The sequence below is a fragment of the Marmota flaviventris genome, chromosome 3 (assembly GCF_047511675.1).
Source record: "Marmota flaviventris isolate mMarFla1 chromosome 3, mMarFla1.hap1, whole genome shotgun sequence".
Classification (NCBI taxonomy): Eukaryota; Metazoa; Chordata; class Mammalia; order Rodentia; family Sciuridae; genus Marmota; species Marmota flaviventris.
Window position 1 is genome coordinate 56,588,665 of NC_092500.1, and position 16,109 is coordinate 56,604,773.

The 16,109-nt window shown below is 36.4% G+C and overlaps 1 protein-coding gene across 5 annotated transcripts in view; it reads right to left on the bottom strand.

The window, feature by feature from the left end:
- Positions 1-16,109, bottom strand: part of Slc16a7 (solute carrier family 16 member 7) — a 170,114-nt gene that overhangs the window by 92,093 nt on the left and 61,912 nt on the right. The window contains exon 2 of one of the 5 annotated variants that reach the window (XM_071609710.1): positions 15,332-15,445. The exons of the other annotated variants lie outside the window; for them this stretch is intronic. The gene's annotated coding sequence lies outside the window, so the exon portion shown is untranslated. The remainder of the gene's footprint in view (positions 1-15,331; positions 15,446-16,109) is intronic. 5 annotated transcript variants of the gene reach the window in all.

The following is a 16,109-nucleotide window of genomic DNA, read 5'->3' on the forward strand; positions in this document are numbered from 1 at the left end:
TTGATTTCTCTATGCTTTAATTATTTTGTTCTTTAATTTCCATTCCTCTGTGCCCTTTGCTCATATATCCTGGTATCCACCCAACATCCCAAACCAGTGATTCACCAGCCTGAGAGGGTTCCATTGTGTTCCAGGCTCTTCACTCGTGTTTCCTCTGACTTCATTACAGCTTGGATAAACAGCTGTTTCTTTTGCTAATGCTTCCTTGGCACCCCTTCATGCTCCACCAGAGAGCACTAAGCTTTTCTGACTTTTTGCTTGCTGACCGTGTTCAGTCCAGTCTGACCTGAGCACTGCAGCAGATGAGACAGCAGCACCTGGTTGTCCTTCTTCCTGCCCTTGCTTGCTGGAATGTCAGTCAGATCTGAGAATAGCAGAAAGGAGATCCCTGTCTTTTGCCTCCATTTCAAGAAAACCTTTCCTTCCTGCTAGAGAAAAGGGCATTCCCCTGCTTTTTAAGTTTTTTTTTTTTTTCATACTAATACATTTATTTAAGATTTTTTAAATGAAGCTGTCTTTGACTTTATAAAGAATGTAGAGGCAATAATTTTGACGCTTTTTTTTTGTAATATATTGGTCTTTTCTGTTGATTTCCTTTAACCTCTTCTCTCTACCACCATCCACTCCCCCAAAAAGCAGGAAAAATAACCTCTATTAGACCTGTTTTTCCCTTGTGCTGCTTCTATATTTCTTTTATGTTCATTTCAAAACTTACCACAAAAGCAATATTTCCTTGTAGGATCTACAAGGATATCTAGAAATTGTGAGATTCTTACAATGGGTATTTCTCTTGCAATTTCTGACTGAATAAATCTGAATATGACCTGTGACTTCCTACTCACCAAAGCCATTGGTTCTCACCTCATTAAAATTGTCTATGGTATTTAACTAGACCTTTTACTTGAAACTTTGCAGTCTTTGGCTTCTGTCTTACTACATCATTATTTCTCCCAGAGAAATTTTTCTTCTTCAGGGCCAACATATATGGGTCCTCAAAAAGTTTATATTTTGACTGTTTCTCTTTTCTCTTTACATACTCTCTGCCATATCCCCTACCTCTATAGATTTGGCTACCATTTTTACTTGTGCTGTATTCAAATTCTTGCTCACCTGAAGTAATCCTTTTCCTAAGTTATAAATCTTCATTTATTACTGTTTTCTAGACATTATCAAATGGACACCTCATTTTAAATGGACACCTAAATCCCATTCAGTCTGTTAATTAGAATAACAAATTCTAAAACATTACAGTCCTTTCTTCTTCTTTATGTCATTCCTCTTTCAAAGTTGGTGAATGCATCTTTCTTTCCAATTCACTTCAGGCCATCATGATTCATAATTTTTCACACAACTGTAATAGTCCCCTAAGAAATAGTCTCACTTTCCATTTTTGATCCTTGCTTCCTATATCCTCACACATCTGGCCTCCAATGTATGACAGGATTAATCCCCCAAAAGTACTTCTCAGAAAGGGTCACTTTACTACTCAGAAATCTTCAATGACACACTAGGGTCTTAAATTATATTCTAATTCTAACGATTTTTAACAATTCCTTACATTCTATTTAAATCACGTAGCATAGCACTGTATCGGGAAACACCTATCCCAAGGAATGAAGGATTGCACATGGAAATGACCAGGTAGATTTGAGAATGGTACATTTATTTCACAATTTATCAGCATCTTCAATATATTAATATTCATTGCAATTCATTTTAGCTGTAGAATACACAGCTCCTAGACTTTAGTACAGAACATTTTTTCCTAGAAACCTACTTTCCCTCAATTTACCGAAACCTCCTACATTGTCACATGATGAACCCATGCCGATTCTTCCAAATAAGTAATATAAAATAAAATAATGGGATAATTTTTAATAATTTCTGAGAAAGGAAAATATCACTTCTCTAAACTCTCAGTTAAATATATTATACCATCTATACTTAATTTAAAATTATTTATGTCCCTCTCCCATCCTAGATCTTGAGACCATTTATACTTCTTGTAGTGCCTACCATAGTAACCTCAGTCCAAGTAAATAATTTCATGCTGGGATATACAAAAATTTACATTTTAAATAATATTTTACTGCTTCCAATCCCCCAGGATAATGAAATTCATGTAAATTTAATTACTTAAACTAGAAAGCATATAAAAATAAAATCATAGCCCTAACATGTAGTTTGTTACTCATGTATCAAACTTGATACATTGCCTATAGCTAATGATAAAATTTAGATCTACTCAATGCTATTAGTCTAAAAGACTTACTTTATTCCAATAAATGATGTACAGTATTCACAGAATATAAAGTAAAATCAGATAAAGAAATTTGGGTATCAAAAAAGCGAGATCCGCCGCACACTCAGTGACACAAGCCTGTAATCCCTGTGGCTTGGGAGGCTGAGGCAGGAGGATTGCAAGTACAAAGCCCAGGCTCAGCAAAAGCAAGTTGCTAAGCATATCAGTGAGACCCTATCTCTAAATAAAATACAAAACAGGGCTGGGGATATGGCTTAGTGGTTGAATGCCCCTGAGTTCAATCCCCAGAACCGCCCCCCCCCAAGAAAAAAAAAACAAAACACAAGATCCTTTTTCTGAAGACCAGTCATATTCTACTTAAAATTTCTATGATCAGTTTAACCCATTATGTAAAATTCATTACCAAGGACCCTGCAAAATAAATCAGTGTTATGTGACTTGCAGGAATCTCAGGACTTTAATTGGCTCTAAGGCATCCCTCACAGGGGATGGAAATAACTGGATCTGTGAATCTAAACCTATCCTAAGAGGAGTTCCACTGAACTGAGCCAACATGCTTGTGGATGAAAGAAAAAATGAACTTATTGTAATTGGCTCCATCTATGCTCATAGAGTCCCCCTTAAAGTAGCCAGTGACAGCAAATATGAGTGATTAAGAAATAGCTTAGATTGAATTACTTTTTGAAATACTAGTTCCATCACATATGAACTTGAAAGGTGGTGCGAAAGACTACTCTTCATCCCTCCTCATTCCTCAGTGTGCTTACACCTGATCAAATTCTATGTACTCCTGTAAATAGAGAGATAATTAAAGAAGGTAATCTACTTAGGAAAATATTATCAACATATTTCTGCAATTTTTGAAGCAGCTCATTAAAAGCTAGTTTCCAATGTGCTATGGAAGCTCCTAATGTCAAAGAACAGATTTATATAGAAGGTTATCCTGTAAAGAGGTAAAACTGAGGATCCATACTGTAGACTTCTAGAATTAGTTAACTAAAGGTTATTGTAGTAGTTGGTGTACAAGAATTGACAATCTTTTTTATTTGTTTGTTGTTTGTTTTTGTTCTGTGCCTATAGGCAAGGAGAGAAATGCATAAAGGTCCAGGAGAGAGTAAAGCAATGAAATACAGTAAGCTTGATGGCATTGTACTCATGTTTATCCAGCCTGCAGGACAAGAGGTTCAAGAGGTCAGAGCATTTAAGGACAAAAGCTAAACAAGCTGTTTTCATTAAAACTGTGATCTTCTGAACAATATGTTATTACAGATGACAAAGCACAGCATGGATTTGGACAAGCGGCATTTTTACCATCTCTGTCTACACCTCAGCTTGGGTCCTTGGGAATAAGTTACTTAGGAAGCTTTGGAACACAGACCCTTTATGCAGGCAGCATTCTTTATTGTTGCTGTTGTTTTATTCACTAAGGGCATTAGCAATGGCAGGAAAGCAGTAGTGAAAATATTCACTTGATGTTTCAGCTCATTTGAAGCTGACTTTATAGAGAAATTAAGATCCAGACTGGGGCTGTAGCTCATTGGTAGAGTGCCTGCCTTGCACATGTGAGGCACTGGGTTCGATCCTCAGCACCATATAAAAATAAATAAAAATATTGTGTCCAACTACAACTAAAAAAGTTTTTAAAAAGAGAGAGAAATCAAGATCCTTGCAAAAAAGGCAGATGACAGGGTAAGAGTCAGAAGAACTTGGATTATTTCAACCAGACTCAATTTTTAGTCATTAGTTCATCTGTGTGTTTGTTCAACAAATATCAATTGAAAGCCTACTACATGCCAAGCAGAGTGGCTACAGAGCTGAATAAAAGACATTGACATCCATGAATGCATATTTCAGTGGAGGGGAGATGATCAGGAAGTTGCAAATAATCGCAGATTATATTCTGCATAAAGAAAATAAACAGGGTATTATGATGAAGATTAATCACTTGGAGATAGAGGTTAAAAGAAAAAGAGGCTTGCAAATGGAGAGTGGCCAAGGAAAGTACAATGTGGAGGCATTTTATTTTACCTACTTTCTGAAGAGTAGAAGCTAAACAATCTCCTTCTATTCTGCTTTCTTCTCAATCCAAAACACAATAGCATTCAGATAATTCAGAAATAAAACTAGGTATATGTCCTTTAATTTCTAACACTTTTTTCAAATCAGGTTAATATATTATTTGAATTAACATTAACATTAATTCAAATCAGGAAAGTACTATGTTGGAAAAAAGTCCTCATGCTCTGTATTGCTCATCCTGGGGTTCTTAGAAGCACTCAGAACCAACTCCCTTATCCCTGATTCATTCTTTCTTTTCTGTGTGTCCTGCACATTTAGCCTGGCTTCTAATTTTCTTGTCCATTGTTTCTCTATCTTTATAATGTTTCAACTCTTGGCAATTTTGACTGCAAAGTGGATTATCCTCCCTAATCCACTTTTCCTTGATCCCTGAAAAGTTAGGTAGAAAACTACTTTCTCTTTCAAACTATTACTAATAATCACTGTGAAGAAACTTATGGGGGTAATAAATTGATAAACATGGATAAGTTCAACAGCTTACAGAGTATTAATTGTGTTAGCTCTGATTACTGATTCTACCTCTCTCTGAGATGATAATATTTGACAATGACTTTCTAACCTGATTTTTATTCTTAGATGTCAGCATCATCAAGCTCCATTCTTCATACTAATTCTGTCCTTATGATGAAATCAAGGTGGAACATTGTGCTTATCATCCTCTTGCTTCTAGCACACCTGCATTCACTCTTCTTGCCACCATTTACTGCGTACGTATCTGTTTATGCCAAGGGATAAGCCAGACACTAGAAACACAAAAATAACTAATACATAAGATAGCTTCTGATCTATAAAAGAACACAACCTAAGAGGTAACTATGAAGTAGATACATGACAAATACCAAGAGATGGGTGAATTCAGGTTTCTATTGGTTTAAGAAAAAGAAAACCTAACCTAGATGGTCACAGATAAGAAACTATCTCAAGAGGAGTTAACAGTCACTGTGGTGGTTTTGAATGCCTCCTCCTAAAATTCATTTGTTGAAAATCCAATACACAAATTCTTATGTTGATGGTATTTAGAGCTGGGGCCTGAGGGATGCAATGATGCCTAGATGAGGTCATGAAGGGTGGGTGCCTGGAGACAGGATTAGGACTTTCTAAGAAGAGGAAGACATACCTGAACTTGAACTTGCACACTTGCTATTTCACCATACATGACTTCCTGTCCTATCATGATGCAGCAGAAAGGCCCTCATTAGATGTCAGCATCTTGACTGATATTGAACATCTCAGCTTTTTATAAATCTCCATTAATTATAAATTACCCAGTTTGGGGTACACTGTTACAGCAGCAGAAAACAGACTGACAGTCACACTGACCTGGATGAGCAGACCTGTGAAAGCTAAATAGGATTAATTTGTGAGATATGTTGGCATGTGGTAGGACTGGGAGTAGTAATATGTAACTATAAAATACCAGTTGGTATGTCCTGAAAGTAAGAAACAGCATGACACTGTGATATATATAGTTGCAAAGAATTATTTCTTGAAAAGACACATAGCTCATTCATCTTAAAGCTTTGGAAACTATACTGTTTATTTGTTTTGTTTTGCATTTTAGCAAAGGAATAATTTGGTAAATTTGAATTTTATAAAATGATCCTAGAGATGGGATAAAAAAAGATGATTGGTGATAGAGAGTATAGCAAGAAACTAGTTAGATCCTATTTCATTGATCTAAAAAGCCAGGACAAAGCAGTAGCCTTGGGCAAAGACACAGATAGAGGGCAGATCTGCGAGTGAGTTAGGAAGGAGAGCCTTGCATGTACTTGGAAAGCACCCGGATATTAAAATTTCAGTGGAAAAAGAGAGGGACTAAACATGTGACAGATATTTTGACCTAAAATTTTTATTAAGGCAAGCTGTGGGTAGAAGAAGATAACCTGTAGAGTTTAGAATGAATTCCTGTTTGTAATAATTTTTATAAATACCACTGGCTTTGTCAAAAAGCACTCATATACAAGGGTTTATAGTTAATTTAAAAAAATTTGCTCTCTATATATCCAAGTTTATTGGTTGTTACCCTTCCAACAGGCATCAGGCTTGTCCATTAATGATCTGTGGAAGCTATCACCTCACCAATTCCAATTTTATCTTTATAGTATAAAGCAAAATGTAGTTCATGAAAAGCTTAGAGTTCCACAATCTTATCACAGATTGCATTACAAATTCAAAGAATCAAAACATTCATGGTATTTTATTAAATCTTTCCATTATAAGGGAAAACGCTACACATAGCACTAAAACACACACTTAAGCAACAGGCTAAAATACACAGAGTTTAAAGTAATAGTTGCCCTTGTGGGGAACAGAGTTGGGATGAAACAGGAGAGAAATAAGCCCTTTTCTAGGGACCACGTAAATTCTGGTCACATCCATTTGGTGGGTTTCTGGATTTTTACTAAATTAATATGTTTCTAACTTGTACAAATGTTATAGCCTTTTGCATTTATCAAATATGTTTAAATGACATAGAAAGTATGCAATAGAGAATAATGTTCCTTTACCTACAAAAAAGATGAAAATAATCAGGAAAGGAATGTACTCTCTCCATTTTCATTTTGTTTCCTTAGATAGCATGGCATACTTTAATTCTTAAAAAGATAAATTCAAAACATTATAATAATTCAAAGTGCTCCTGAGAAATAAGAGAAAAGGGATTTCTTAATTTTATATTTTTTTAGAAATTACAAATTCAGTTAGTTGGCACTGTGCCTAATTCGCTATAATTGTTTTTCAAGAACATTTGCTGTACTTCAATGGATAAATGGTAAAAAAAAAAAATATATATGATAATTACTGAATAGATTATATATGAGTAATAGTTTACTATTAGGTACAATTTTCAAAATCAGGAGTTACTTGACCTCAGAAAAGAAAAGACTATAACCATGTGAGTCTACTAAAAACAATTAAAATTGTGCTTTTTGAAAAACCCTAAAATTTAACTTAAAAGATTAGTTTATTCAAACTGTGTATGTACTCAATATAAAAGAAACTGATTTATTTTTTATCCAATTAGTGAAACAGCATAGTTTAAAAATACTAAAAAATGAGGTAAATTGTTTTTATCTGGAGGTATCATAAATCAGAGGCAAACTCTGTCAAATGTTAGTCACTGAGAACATCAATCTATGCAATGATTGTGCTGTCAACTTCAGGTGTGAGGCTTAATCATTTCAGGAGCAAGAAAGCCATGAGTCATATTTTACCCAAGAGACACCTGGGTACACATATTCATGCTGTTACCTGCTGGTAGCAGGCCCGCCCTGGCCCCTGGGGACTCAACCCCCAGTTCTTTGTTATGCATGTCAATGTGGCCAGCTCACAAGGCCGAGACGCAGGCTTGGGGTTCCCTGTTTATCTGCCTCAAGCATATATGTCTCTGGGGAACATCTTGACCTGTTCGAGCCTCCTGATAGGGGACAGTGACGTGATGGTAACCCAAGGACGCAGTTATTATTCTTCCCTCCTCACTTTTGAGTGATTTCCCGCAGCTGTTAAAAAGATATATAAGGGGAACAAATCTGGCAATAAAGCGCGCACACGCTCCCTCCTGGATGAAGAACCTTGGTGTCCTGTGTATTTTTTAACCCCGCCTTCCCTCGCCGGACTTGGCTCCTTTAGCTGGACGCGGCAGTTACCATCATAAATTTCTTGACAATTTGCCTGAAGGTCAATTGGCAATGAAATAATAGAAATTTTGAGTTTTGAACAGATTATGTGAAGGTGGCTTTAATGAATATTTACACTGCATTGTCATTTGGCCTTATGTACATATGCACTGGGAAATGTGAGACAGCCTGCAAAACTAGTCACACACACAAAGGTCCTGAAGTCCACTTAATAAGTAGGTGTACGACAATGTGTGAGATGGAAATGCTAAGTAACAGAACATCTGATCTCAGAACATTTTTTTCCAATGGGTAGAAATTTTATTTTTTAAATCAAATGAAAGAATCTGTTCATTTATCATCCCTGTATGACTTTTTATCACATTATGCATTCTATTTCTTCCACAATCATGAAATTATGGTTGTCTGCAAAATAGGCTACAAATGATTCCCTTTTCTTTATCTACTCTTCCTTTATCTTAACTTCCTTTTATATTTCCTCTAGGGCTTGACTTATGCATTATTCTGCATTATACTATGTATAATTCTTTTCAGGCTGTCATAATAAAACACCATAGACTGGGGGGCATAAACAACAAAAATTTATTTTCTTACAGTTTTAAAGACTGAAAGTCCAAATCTGGGCACTCGTAGGGTTAAGTTCTGGTGTCAGCAATGTCCCTGTGTAATCACTTGGCTGTCTTGGGTATAGAAAATAATGAAAAAGATTGAGTCCTCTGGGATGGGACACTAACCATTAGACTAAGGTCCCGCTTCATGGCCTGACTACCTTCCAAAGGCACTATCTCCAAATACCATCATTTGGGGTGCTGTGGATTGAACTCAGGATGTTGTGCATATGAGGCAAAGGCCCTACCAACTGAGCTATATCCCCAGCCCAGGGGTGCTGTGGATGGGAGAACATCTGAACATTCAGTTCATAGCACTGTGGCAAATGAATGAGACAACAGCAAATATGAAAAAAGTAAATATTTGAAAATAATTTATGCCTTTGAGCCCCGTCATATCTTAACAGGACTCAAGGGTCTCTTGGGAACCTTGTCATGACCACCACACTATAAAGGATTCTGAGCTAGTCTGCTGGATAATGAGAGACATGTGGCTTTCTCCCACCATCAGCTTTGCTAACCCAGACTTGCTCAGTTGTAAGTAAGATGTCCTGAGAGCTAAAGTTCAGTCCTACCACTCTCTGAGATAATTATAACTTAAGTCTTGGTATTTCATTAACTCTCGTGCCGTATAGTGAATATAAACATAATCTTCTTTCCTCTATTATCCAGTCTGATTTAGGATACCTGAATGTCACCTGAGACAAGGCCTTCCCAAATGTACCCTATCTCTGTAGCATGGCTTCTGTCATATCTGCTGAACTCCTTTCCAGCTCCCAAAGTATTACAAACCTTACCCAAATCCTGGCCTTTGTTCTTGGAACCAAGATTTCCTGCCTTATTTCTGCTGCTCTCCTCTGTTTCCTACCCTTTACACCCCCTCACCCCTGACTGCAATAAGCTGATAATACTGTATGAGATTCTATCTTAAGCTAAACAGACCAAATGGCAAAAACATAACCCGGTTCCCTAACAATAAGTATTGCCACTGTTCAGAGCTTTAGGCCACTCTCCCAAGTTGCCTACACCTTTCAAATATCAATGCTATTTGATATATAACCTAAGGTCCCTGTACACTGTGATATGAATTACTGCTCAACTTAAACAGTTCTATCAGCAAAGTTCTGCCATAAGGAGCATCCCTTATTCTGTCATTTAATTCATAAATATTCATCAAACAAGTCCTACTTAGAAAGAGTTCAGTGTGCTGGCACTAAAGGGTACAGTGATGGACAAGATGTAGCCCATGCCTTCACAATGTACATAATCATTAGGAGAGAAAACAAATAAGGAAAAAAATATTTTAATACTCCATGGCAGCTTATCTCAACTGCGGTTATGTAAACCACTGAAAACAGGAAATGATTTCAGTGACAACTTCTTAAGTTCTCCTATGTTACATAACTATTATACATAGGAGAAAAGTTAACTCAATACAGACAATGAATGCTCTAGGTCCTAAGACCAATGTCATTAAGGCATAATTTCCTTATCAAGCTCTATTAAGAAAAGCTCATCCAGGCATAGTGATACACACCTACAATCCCAGCAAATTCTGAGGCTGAGAGAAGATCACAAGCCTGGACAACTTAGTGAAACCCTATCAAAAAATCAAAAATTAAAAACAAACAAACAAAAAAGTCTGGGAATGTACCTTGGTGGAAAAGCACCCCTAGATTCAATCCCCAGTACCAGAAAGAAGAAGGTAAAGGAGGAGGAGGAGACAGAGTAGAAAGAAAAAGGAAGAAGGGAAGGAAGGAAGAAAGGAAGGATGGAAGGAAGGACAGACGGATGGAAGGGCAAGCTGGTCTATGGTAATAATTAATGTATAAATTGGTACAACTTAATCAAACTTAGGAGATCATAAATAAATTTTGTTTCAGTCTTGAATGATGTGCATGTTTCAATTAAGTTACAGAGAAAGAAAAAAAATGATCCAATAAGAATATCTGCAAAGATTCCTATCAAGAGAGATGATACTCTTGAAGAACTAATAGTCAATCCCCTCTTCCAGACAGATGACTAATAATAGCTGAACAAATACCACAGCAGAGTCCAACAGAAACGGAAGTCACTTGGAAGAACTCATGCAAACAATGAAACAGTTTCATCTGTATAATATTTTTCCAATATTAAGTTCAGGGTTTTGGATAAGAAATGAATGTTGTGATATTTTCTTCCTCTTTGCCAGTGTCCTCTTGATTATATGAGACGGTAACTATTTTATGATTTTAGACTGCATTAAGGAGAAGAGAATGAGTTAATTAAATATTAGTATAAAATGTTTTATTTCTAACAAAAATGAAATTTACTAGAAATTGGCAGAAGACAAAAAAAAAAAAAACCAACATATTATCTGGCAAACTGTGACATCTTTAAGTAATGCAGTACATCACCTTACTGAGTTAGGGCTTCATTTAGTTCAATATCATGGGAGTCACATCTTCAGTATTTATTGTCTGTATTGTGACACATACTTCTCACAATATTTTAGAACTAGCCTCAGGAAATAACCAAATCTATTTGCTAGTTACTGTCAAAAAAATAAAAATAAAAAACCAGTTCAACATTAATTTTCTTCCACATACAGATACAAAGTGCTAAAAATTCTATCCAACATTTTTTTTATATGTGGAAGTATAATGTATAAAAATCATCCTGACATGATCATTACACTGCTCAAAAATCTAAATTTCATGAGACTTCTAAATTATTTTGTGATAGGGGTGATAGAAGAAACAGGAGCTTCCGCCTATAAAAGATCCCAAGTCAAAGTCAACTTTTTTTTTTTTAATGTTTTATACTGCAGTATTCCATGACTTTGTTAAAGCTTTGGTTCAAAAGCTGACTAGATTTAAAACTGCATTTGAATTAAATTTTTTGGACTACTGTAAAGTATACTTGCAGAACCATCTTCACGAAGAGCTGAAACAGTCTTCCATCTAGGTAAGAATGAAAATAAATCTCTTTGATTTTTACATCGGAATGTCATTTTTGCACCCTGCACAATTAGATTTCAAAGCAGACCTATCTTACTTCAGTAGGCAAGGTACTACTGCCAACTACTTCAGACTCAATTGTTTGCTACCCAGCTTTAGTAAAAAGCCAACCAACAGATCAAGACAATTCTGTAAATTTACATTTGCATGCAACTTTTCTACTACAAACATGAGGTGATAAAAAACAAAATCTGAAAAAAAGAAAACCAAATGAAATAATTAATAAAATCATAATCATAACAAAACAACAATAAACATTTCCATTGCCTAGAAATGGAATGGAAACACACGGTATAGTAAAATAGTGAACTGCTGGAATCTGGGAGAGCAATCAGTGAAGCAGACTAGCTGGTAGAGAGGGCTCCAAGAGCTCCATTCAAGCAGAGAGATGAGAAAGCCTACTGCAGATGCAAGCCTGGGTGCAGGTCTGGGTCCGCTCTCCACCCTCTCAACAACCCATGATTGAAGGAAGCAAAAACAAAACTAGTGCCCACTACCACCCAGAACAATTTTTATTTTCACACTATGACCAATGGAACACAGGCATGACTTTGCAACAAAAACTGAGTCTACTGCATTGCCTAAAGCCTAGATTTTTATAGCTTCCAAACAAGTATAGGATGTGGAGCCACGGGTACACTCTCGAGATTAAAAAAAAACTGCTAATCAAAACTGTGCATATCTTACCCACTCTCTCCCAGGTGTGCACATTTGTGCATGAGAAGAAATTTTTATAGCAGCACAATACATAGAGATTTAAAACTTAGAAAGACTTTAAATGTACCTTGATAGGAGAATAGATAATAAAAGTTTGCATATTCATAGGCTGGGATGTATAGGAGTTAAAATGAATAAATAACATTATCATTAGCCATCAAGGTCCTGCACATCAAAATTATAATGAGGGCTGGGGCTCTAGCTCAGTAGTAGAGCCCTTACCTAGCATGTATGAGGCACTGGGTTCGATCCTCAGCACCACATAAAAATAAATAAAATAAAGGCATGTGTCTATCTAAAAAAAATTTTTTTTAAACTATAATGAGATACCATCTCACTCCAGATAGAATAGTTGGTATATTTTTTAAAATGCTAGGAAGGATGTGCAGAGAAAGGAACTCAATACCACTCTGGAATGTAAATTAGTACAAACATTCACACTGTTCAAGGAGAACAGTAAGAAGGTTCCTCAAAAAACTAAAAATAGATTTACCATATGATCCAACTATCCCACTTCTGGGCATATATCCAAAGAAATACCAAAGAGAAGACTGCAGACCTATGTTAATTACAGCACTATTCATAATAGCTAATATATGGAATTAGCCTAGAGGCCCATCAACAGATGAGGGAAGAAAATGTTTTATGTGTATATGTGTATGTGTGTATTTACACATACCACACACAATTCAGCCATAAATAGGAATGAAATCCCGTCTCTTGCAGTAGAATGGATGGACTAGAGACATTAAGTAAAAAAAAAAGCAAAACACAGAAAGATAATGACTTTATGTTCTCTCTCATATGTGGAAAAAAAATTTTAAAAGTCAACCTAAACCTGTAATCCCAGAGGTTCCGGAAGCTGAGGCAGGAAGATAGCGAGTTCAAAGCCAGCCTCAGCAAAAGTGAGCCACTAAGAAACTCAGTGAGGCCCTATCTCTAAATAAAATACAAAATAGGTCTAGGGATGTGGCTCAGTAGTCCAGTGCCCCTGAATTCAATCAATACTTGGTACAAAAAAAAAAAAAAGTCAACCTAAAATCAGAATTATGTTTACTAGGGATTGAAAAGGGTAGGGTGGGGGGAGAATTTGATCAGTGTACAGTTTAGCATATATGAAAGCATCACACTGAACCCCAATGCATAATTAATATCTGTGAATAAAATATATATAACACAGAGACCAGAATGAAATATCACACAATGTTAGCAGTGTTAATTGACTCCACTTACTAAGTTCCAGATCGGGGACTATCTGAGAAGACAGAATGTAAATGAATTGTTAGAGAAATTGCAGGTGGTAATAAATGCTCAAATATTGTTAAGAGTATAAATCAAAAGAATTGAACACAGACCCAGAGAATATATTTAGAGAAGTCATGGCTGTCATATGTACATGGATTGTACTATGAATTATAATTAAATAATATTAGTCAATGAAAAATACTACTACTACTACTACTAATGATAATAATAATAATAATACAGTGAATGGATTAAAACTATGAGTCACATTATTTCAAACACATTATTGAACAAATAAAGTGTATGGCTTCTTAAATACTTATTCAGTATGAAACCAATACATGAAATCTGAGAACTTGCAAACTATATAAAATACTATCTATGTAAGCATACATTCATAATAATAACCTAAAATCATGCAATGAGAATAATAAACTTCAAATTCGAGAATAGAGATGCAGGCATGTGGAAGACACTTAAAAGAACTCTCTTGTCTTTTGTCTTGGATGCCCACAAAAGGATGAGAGATTTTTAAAAATATTATGCCAGCAAAAATACTGCCAGTCTGTACTGAAAGAAATAAAGAAAGAATAAAGCAAAGGAAGAATTACAGGGGAGAAAAATGTATGCAGAGGCTTGGGAAAAGGGATTTCCACAGTTCCAAAGAACAGGGCCATGTCCTTAGTTTCAGGGAGCAGAGCCACCACCCAGGACTGAGGAGAAAGGGGGCAAGACCTAGGAAAGGAGGTGTTATGCTTTGGATGTGAGGTGTCCCCCAAAAGCTCACAAGTGAAACAATGTAAGAACATTCAGAGGAGAAATGATTGGGTTGTGAGAGTCTTAACTCAATCAGTAAATTAGTCCCTCATAGGGATTAAGTGAGTGATAACTGAAGTGGTAGGGTGTGGTCGGAGGAGGTGGGAATGGAGCAGCATGGCTTTGGGGTATTTATTTGTATCTGGCAAGTGGAGATCTCTCTTTTCTTTCCTGATCAACATGTGAGCCACTTTCTGCTGCCACACTCTTCCACCATGATGTTCAGCCTCACCTGGGGCCCTGAGGAATGGAGATGGCCTTCTATGGACTAAGACCTCTGAAACAATAAGCCCTCAAATAAACTTTTCCTCCTAAAATTATCCTGGTCAGATCTTTTAGTCACAGCAGCAAAAAAGCTGACTAAAACAGGAGGCAGGATCATTCTGGCAAGACAGAGCAACAAGCAATAGAGAATTAATCCCAAGTTTTATAACATGATGGAATTTTTACATTATGATAAGTTTTGAAGTTGGTTTAGATTAGTAGAACCTTTCTATTTTGTTTATTCCAATTTTTTTTTATAATGAGAATGTCTATTCTTTCTCATATTGTATCTTGGAAGTAGATGACTTGTTTTCAAGATTTCACAGGTTGACATATGGAAAGAAATTGTTTCCTAGGATAGACTACATTCCAAGTGTCATCCATAACTGATCTAAATAGAATTCGGACTTAGAGCTGATGTTGGAATAACTAAGATATTTGGAAATGTTGTGATCAGCTTGAATATACATTTTTGCATGCGGTATGCATGTGGTAGGGACTTGAATTTGGGAAAGGAGTCACAGGCAAACTATTATTGGTTTAATTACATCCCTCAAAAAAGACAAGTTGAGATTTTAACTTCTAACATCTCAGAATATGACCTTATTTGGAAATGGGATGTTAGTCTGCTTTCCACTACTATAACAAAAACAGCTGAGATAATCACGTTAAAAAGAAAAAAAGGATGGTTTCCCCCCAACACACTTTGGCTCACGTGTAACTGTCCATGATCATTTGGCCCTGTTGCTTTCACTCTGTGGTGGAACATCATGGGGAGAACATATGTGGAGCAAACCTGCTCACTCCATGCCTAGGAAGCTAAAGAGAGGAAGAGGAAGAGGCTGCAGTCCTACTATTTCCTTTGAATGAATTCTTACAATAACCCAAACACCTCTTTCCAGGACCCACCTCTTAAAGTTTCCAACACTTCCCAACAGCAGCAACCTGAGGAGAAAATATCTAACACATGGTTTTTGAAGTATATTCCAGATCCAAACTATTCCCTAGAGCCAATGTATGTGTAATTGACTGGGAGGAGTTTGTACTGGAATAGGGCAGCTCCAAATCCAGTCTAATAGATATGCTTACAAGAAGACTGCCACGTGGGACTGGGGTTGTGGCTCAGTGGTAGAGCACTTTCCTGGCATGTGTGAGGCCCTGGGTTTGACACTCAGCACCACATATAAATAAACAAGTAAAGTGAAACACCCACTGGCAACTAAAATAAATAAATACATAAATACATAAATAAAAAGACTGCCATGTGAAGACACAGAAACACAGGGAGAATGCCATATGAAGATGGAGGCACAGACTGGAGTCCCACTGCCACCATCTTCATGTAGCATTCTCCCCATGTTTCTGGGTGTTTGCACCCGTTCACAACTAAGCGAGAATGAACTTCTGCTGTTTTAAACCACCAGTTTGTGGTACTGTCATGACAGCCTTAGGAGGTGCTCCCTAATGATTTATAATCCACTAG